The sequence below is a fragment of the Leptonychotes weddellii genome, chromosome 4 (genome assembly GCF_054177405.1).
Source record: "Leptonychotes weddellii isolate Sample4059 chromosome 4, ASM5417740v2, whole genome shotgun sequence".
Taxonomy (NCBI): domain Eukaryota; kingdom Metazoa; phylum Chordata; class Mammalia; order Carnivora; family Phocidae; genus Leptonychotes; species Leptonychotes weddellii.
The window spans coordinates 21,203,601-21,211,077 of record NC_138372.1 but is presented as its reverse complement, the minus strand read 5'-3'; positions in this window follow the sequence as shown (position 1 = coordinate 21,211,077).

The following is a 7,477-nucleotide window of genomic DNA, read 5'->3' as shown; positions in this document are numbered from 1 at the left end:
TGTAGAATGTGTGAACGTTAGTGTTTTATCACTTATATAACCCAGCCCTGTCGTCTTTTCCACTGTTTCGAAGACCTCGGCAAGGGACTTCGCCCTCCCCGTGTCACTGGTAATTTCTCTCTGCAGCCCAAGGATTTGTCCTTTGTAATCCGCTCTGAGACTCAAAACATAGTTACTGGGCCGCAGACAGAGGAGCGCAGGTGGCCGGGAGACTTTGTTGCGGATTTTCAGCACCTTCCAGCCACCACCTCTGAGGCCCTCCTGTGTGCCAGGGGCTATGCCGGGCACCTAAACATGTCCCTCGTCTCTGCCCCTCATGCCCCCTCTCTGATCTGAGCCACCATCACCCACAGCCCGGATTCTTCCTGCCAACTGCCTCCTCCTCGGTTCCACTCCTGTCCCCAGGGGTGTCTTCTCCACTGAGCTCCACGAGAGAGCCTTGAAAAACACCAGTGCAGCTGCTTGTCTCCTGTGCTCGCACCCTCCATGGCTCCCATCTTCTTGGGGGTAGAGCCAGAGTCCCCGCACAGGCCCCCTGAGCTCCCCCCACATCCCTCCCCAGCCACCGGGCCTCCTTGCTGATCCTCCGGTGCCCCGGGCACACGGCCACCTCCCGCCTCTGAGCCCGTGGTTCCCGCGGCCCGGGGTGCTCTCCCCAGGTACACGCACCCCACGGCCTTACGTCCTCGTGGTCTGTGCCCACGTGCATCCTTCCCGGTGAGGCCCTCCTGACCAGCCACATAAAATTGTACCCCGACTCCCTGCACCTGCTCCTCACGCCTCCTCCTGCCTAATTTCTCTGCCGATCACTGCGCTGACGTACTCTGTATATTATGAATTTACCTTGCTATCCGCCAGCTCCCCAGCTACAGTGCAAGCTCTGTGAAGGAAGGGGTGTTGGGCAATTTTGCTCACGGATGAATCCCCAGCCCCTAGAACATTGCTTGGCACATAAATACTTATTGTGTGAATGAATGGAAGGATCTCATTTGGTGTGTGTGGAGTCAGGGACATTCAGACAATAAACAGGTTGAGAGATAAAAGTGTAATTTGCAGACCGTGTGGAAGAGAGTGACACGGGGCTGCTTTGGGCTGGAGTCCAGGAAGGCCTCTTGGAGGAGGTGACGTTTGAGCTGAGATCTGGATTTTACAGACCAGGCAGCAGGCCTGGGAGGGAATGACTTGTCCAAGACCCGGACGGTGGTGAGTCATGGAGCAGGTTTGGAGGTCCCGGGGGAGGTGTGCTCAGGCTCCCGGGGAGCTCCCCTGCACACCCAGCACGGACACAGTCCTGGGTCCTGCGGTGTCCTGTGCTGACCGGGCCCGGCCTTTGCCCCCGTGTTGGGGTCATGACTCCATGTGGTTTCTCCTTCCTCATGGGGCCAAGAGTGTCACTTGGTGAGATCAGTGGGGCCTCAGGCATCCTTTATCCCCAGGGTCAGTCACGGGGCCTGGTGCACAGTGGGGCCTCCGTAGGTCGGTTTTGAATGACCCTCTGGTGAGGCAGGTGAGGGTCTGTTGCAGACTGTCAGCTTCATGGACTATCGAGCTGTGGATGCTGTCGGGGGGAAGGGGTTCATTTTATTTAAACAGGAGTTGAGACCCAGGGCAGAGTATGGATGTGCCTGAGGTCACCCTATGAGTGGGCATCAGCATTTAGTCTTGAACTCTGGTCTCCTGCTCCCGGTCCTTCCCATACCACTGCCTGAGAAAGGGAGGCTCAGGGAGCCCGGCCTCAGACACGGAAAGCCGGGTGACGGGGAGAGTCCGGGCTCCTGCCTCTCTGGGGAGCGCAGGAGGAATAAAGCGAGGCTCAGCAGATGAGGTCTCAGAACACGTCCAAATGGAGACGTCCCTAGAGACTCGTGCCCTGGGGTCGGTGTCAGCTAGAGTCCCCTGGGGGGGCAGAGGGGACTGAGTCTGCCTACGGCCCAGGGTTACTTCTTACAGAGGAAGGGGACCCAGGGCCAGAGAGGGTGAGAGATCACCGGAGCTGAGACAGACAGACCCGGGAAGGGCCAAGGCACCCGCCAGCTTGCAGCCCAGCCCCGGCTGTTAAGGCAAGAGACTTTGAAAGCCCCAAACCTCAGTGCATTGTCCTGCTACCCTTCTGAGCTCCTGCCATCAGTCCCCTCCTATCCCCATGCAGCTGGTCTCTCAAAGCTGCTTGCTCTTTGGGCTTTTTTTTTTTTTTCTGGAAAGATTCTTAACGAGATACAGCATGCAGAGAGAGCGGCAGTGTCCTGACGCAGTGTGGGACACTGGTCCCCTGTGTGCTAAATCCAGAGGCGGCAGGGGATAGGAGCTGAGGTCCAGGTTCCAGCCATTGTTACGGGGCATGGTGCAGTCAGGCTGGGCAAGGGCTGGAATAGGGTTGGCTGGAGTGTAAGATGAAGCTTAGGTTACCGTCAAGAAGTCTTTGACCCCTGGCTGTGTGCCAGGCCCTGTATCATCCAGTGCAGCAATGTAACGAATTCCTCTGAATCGTTATCCCCATTTGAAGGATGAGAAAGTAGAGGCGTAGTGGGGTGGCTTCCCTGGCTGGCAGCTGGGCTGGTCTCACGCCAGGCATAGCACTGTGCCTATTTCTGAGGCTCAGAAGTTAGGCTTTTGATTAGATGGATTAGGACCAGCTCAGAGGCAAAGTCAGGACCGGCCTCCTGGACTTAGGCTCCGTGTTCAGAAGGGGGGTTAGTGGGGGACAGAGGTGTGGGCTGAGTCAAGGGAAACCCTGAGCTTAAGGATAGGACCCAGGTGGCCCTCGCGTGAGGATATTTCTCAGAGCATGAGTACTCTTCCAGGGATTTGCCCCATGAAAAAAACATTCTGAAGGCTGATGCCTTATCTTTAAAAGCCCTGTGAACTTTGCATGGTCGTATTTTGTTCATCTTTCCCCCCAAGGATCCACCAGACCCGTTGAGCCTTGGGTCCTCCTCTGGCTGGTGAGCCACCAATGGCGTCCTTCTGCTCGAGCTCGGGCACTGTTTCCTGCTCATCAGGTGCTGGTGGTAGCTTTAATCTCCTCAAAGCTGGTAGAAAGGAGGCAGGTGAATGGGGGACACATCCCAGGGCCAAGCTGGGAACGTCTTCCTGTTTATTCCCAGGAGAAAGAATCAGGTTAACTCAGATTAATTCAAGGCCAGCCCAAACTGAAGAGTAAAAACGAGCCAGCATTTTCATTTTCTTAGTTTGGGATTATCATCAGCTTAGCGCTCAGGGAGAAAACATGCTTCTTCAATAGTTTTCAAACTGAAAATAATGCCGCATTAAGTTAGACATATGGACTTGAGGACCGTGTTGATGTCAGCCCGACTAATGAAGGTCATTACGGGAATGCGCGGCCGTCTGCAGAGGGGCCCCGCCAGCCACTCGGAGCTGTCTGCAGACGCGCTCGGCTGCTGTGCTGGGGCTGGGGTCCTCCAGGGAGAGAGGGAGGTGGGGGGAGAGGACGGAGGGAGACAGAGAGAACAGGGGATGATCCTGCTGCCTTGGCCGTCCCTGTGGATGACGCTGCCTGGTTAATTCAGGCAGTTTGGGCCGCTTGAGAAGGGCATGAGAGTAAGGGAGGATCCTCGTGTGATGTTGTTTCCAAGACGAGAGAAGCTGGCTTTAGCCGCTGGACAAGGAGAGTTTCGGGGTTCAGGGCTCAGGCATCCAGCCCCAGATACGGCCAGCCTTTATTGAGCCAAACAACATGCTTTTACCTGTGTCGTGGGGCACGCCTATATATGGAACACACATATAGAACAACATATGTAGGGAAGCCTCGGGGACACCCAGGTGGGTGTTTTTGCCCAGCAAGGAACACAAAGCAACTCAAAAGCATGACATAGTGACGTACCCAAGGTCATCCAGTTTTAAGTGAGACAACTGAGATTTGAACCCAGCTCAGGGTGACTTGGGGTGGAGAGACCCCCTCACAGCTCACACTGACCCCCTCTCTTAGGTGGGTTGTCTGTAAGGCCCTCCTGGCTCCCATTCTCTTAGGGTCTGTAGACCCACCACTCGCCCTGTGTGGTGGAGAACCTATGTGATCACACAGCAGCTACAAGGTGGGGAGGAAATCCCCCACACCTAGGAGCCCATCTGTCTCGGGAACTCACCTGCCTGTTGTGGGGCCTAAATGAGCTATTAAAGAAAAGCCCCTGGCTCACAGCAGGTGCTGGGGGCGGGCACTGGTCCCTCCCGCTCTGAGCCGGGCTTCCGGTCCATCCAGTCGGGATCTGGTGTCTGGCGAAGGGCCCCCGTGGGTGACTGCGGAGCTGCTGAGCTGCCCTCCTGACGTCCAGTTCCAGGCCCCGTGGTCCACGCACATTCCCTGAGCTGCCGGTGGGGGGCGGAACTCGGAGACAGCTCCCTGATCCCTGGGGGTCCACAGCCTAGAGGGGAACATGGGAAAATGCAGAAAGAGATCCGGGCTGAGGGTGGGGCTGGGAAGAGAGGGGAGCATCTGGCCTCGAGGGGAAAACCACTGGGAATGGCTCAGATCGAGGGGGCTGCCAGCTAGAGGCCTGGCTCAAGACTGGGGGAAGGGAAAAAAACGGACATTCGGATTTGCAGTCTCCAACATCCTACCCTCTCTCGGTCCCAACACGCTCTGTCTTCTACGAATTTATTCACGAGGGAGTGACCATCTGTTGAGCCTGTATCAGGACCCAAGTGTGTTCCTTTACTCTGTGATCTCATTTGATTCTCATACCCAAACGCCAACCCTGCGTGTTGGTGGTCGTTATCTGCACGTGTCTGGCGAGGAACTGGGCTCGCTGGTGCCCAGCAGCTGCACGAGGATTGTCACACCCAGAGGTGGCAGAGCTATGGCTCGCTCCCCCTGAATCTGGCCCTAATGGCCATGGTTTCCCCACAGTAGGTCCTGCTGGACAGTGTTCGTTCTCCCCATGGACTCCCTGTTCCTCCCTGGATCGGTTCCCAGTCAGGACATGTCCTGTGGGGGAGACACGAGGACTCACTGGAGCCCTTCTTGTCTTGCTTGTAGGAGCCCCTGTGTGTCACACAGTCCTGAGGACCTTGGTGAGGCCCGGGAGCCACTCTTGTGATGCAGAGCTGACGGTCCCCCCACCCCGCGAGCACCTGCTTTTTCATAAAGTGTGCTCTGTGCACCGAGGTAGCAACTTCGTTTCAGGCTGGGGTATACTTCATGCAAACTCCGTGAAATGCTCTCTTTCCAATGTTATTCTGTCTGCAATTGTTTCTTTAGTGAGGCTATTCCCTGCATGCTCTACGATGACAGGGACCATGCGCCTGACACAAAGGGTAAGCACATAATCAGTAGTTGTCAAATGACCGGATGAAGGAATGGCTGGAGGGAGACAAGCATTCTGACAACTGAGTGTCTTTTCACTGTCTTTCTAGACACGGGAGAAATTCCTCTGGTCTTCAGGAGTAAAGGTGGTGATTGAGGGAGCATTTGGAAGAGGGAAGGTACGAGCCGTGTTGAAAAATGTGAGTGTAACTGCTTTGGAATCAGAGGTATGGTGTATCAGTTAGCTCTTATTGTATAACAGTGCTGCAAAATAACAAGCATTAATTTAGTTCAGGAATCTGTAGGTCCGCTGGGTGGTTCTGCTGCTGTGGGTTGGGCTGGGGCTGGACTGGGCTTATCAGCATCTCAGGATGGCTGGTATGGTGGCTGGAGGTTGGACGGTTTGGGACGGGCTCTACCGGGATGGCTTATCTCTGCTCCTTGTGTGTTCTCATCCTGCAGGAATGAGAGACTATCTCCAGAGTTGTTCTCATAGTGAGGGCAGGTAAGAGAAAAGAGAGCAGGAGTCCCCAAGGCCTTCTGGGGTTTAGGCTCAGAAATGGCACAATGTCACTTCCCCAGCATCATATTGGCCAAAACAAGTTATAAAGCCAGCTCAGATTAAGAAGTGGGGAAGCAGATTTTACCCCTTGGTGGAAGGAATTGCAAAGTCATGTTGCAAAGGGCGTGAACATGGAGGTCTGCAAATGGGAGTCAGAGGGAGGTGAGATAGTGAAATGTGTTGGCTTTGGCATCAGACAGACCTGGCCGTGATTTGCAGCTTGGGTGTTTGAGGGCAAGTCACATAGACTCCATGAGCCACAGTTTCCTCACCTGTGAAATGGGTGTAACAGTATTATTTACGGCATTGGCTAATTGGGAGGCTTAAATGAGATAATATGCACAAAGCTCTAGCCTAGGGCTAGGCACACAGAAGCTCCCAGTGGCTGAGAGTCAATGGGAGTACTATGGTCCGTGTGGTATTTTTTTATTGAGGGCATTCTGACATGGAGTCCCTGGACACTTGTCCACTTGCAGAAGTCAGAGTCTTTGGAAACCATGTCTCTATTAATGTGTTAGAATCGAGAGGCTGTCCCTGGTGTTCTCTCAGCCTCTAGAAATGGTCTCTGCTGGTCCAGAGACCCTGCCTGGCCTCCCTTTCCTGATGGACTGTGATGCTGGGGTGGCATTTCGGGTCTCCTCACTTCCCACTGCCCCCGCTCATGTGAGGATGCCCGGTGTCCAAACTGTGGGGGACTGTGGGAACCGGAGGCTGTTCCCCAACATTCATGGGGGTTTTAAGAACAGAGACCCCTCTGGGGGTGACCTGTGAGGGGCTCCTCTGTCTCCACATGGGGCTGATTTGCTCTGAGTCTTCCTTAATCATCCTCTCCAGACTCTGAGAGGAAGTTTAATTTCAGCTGGAGGAAAGATAATTAAGACTTGTAAAGCCTTGTTGTGGACAGTGCTCCAGGGCTCTGGGCACAGCGGCTTGTTTTTTATCATTTCTTGGTCATTGTCAAAGGCCCCCTCTGTGAGCGACTGGCCACTTAGCACTTGTTAATGGATCTAACTTTCACGGGCTCTAGGTGTTTCCGTGGAACTGATCTGCCCGTGAAAATTATGCTTTGGAGACATGAAATAACCATCAGAGAGCCTTGAACGAATTACACTTTATCAAGAGGGGAAACAATGTGCTTGAGGCACACAGTACAAGGAAACGGAGGGCTTCCCGGCTGGGGGGCGAGGAGGGTGCCTGTGTGCGGCTGTTCCCAGGGGAGCCTGATGTCCCGGGTCACTTTTTGTCATATGAGGCGGCATTTCCTGCTCTGATCCCCACCGGCTCTGGGAGAGGGGTGTCGGAGTCACTCCCCTCCCCTCTGGGGGTGCCGGCTTTGCCTGGAGAAGGGAGGTGGGGAGGGGTCCTGCTCTTTCCTCAATCCCCTCCCTCATCTGCTGGGGAATGACCTCTGGAGACACTGGGCGAATGGGGTGCAGGGACCCCAATCCTCTAGAAATGGGGTCCTGTGGAGACATCTCACCAGAGAGGGGAGCATTGAGATCAGCCCCCCTGCCACCCCCTCCCCGACAAAGGCCTGAGGAGGGGGCTCTGTTCACGTAGGCGCTCGGGTGGCAGGTGTCTGCCGAGGCCCAGCCTGGGCCGGGCTCTGTGTCTGGGTTGGAGATGCGGGCCCGACGAGCCCCGGTGCCCACCCC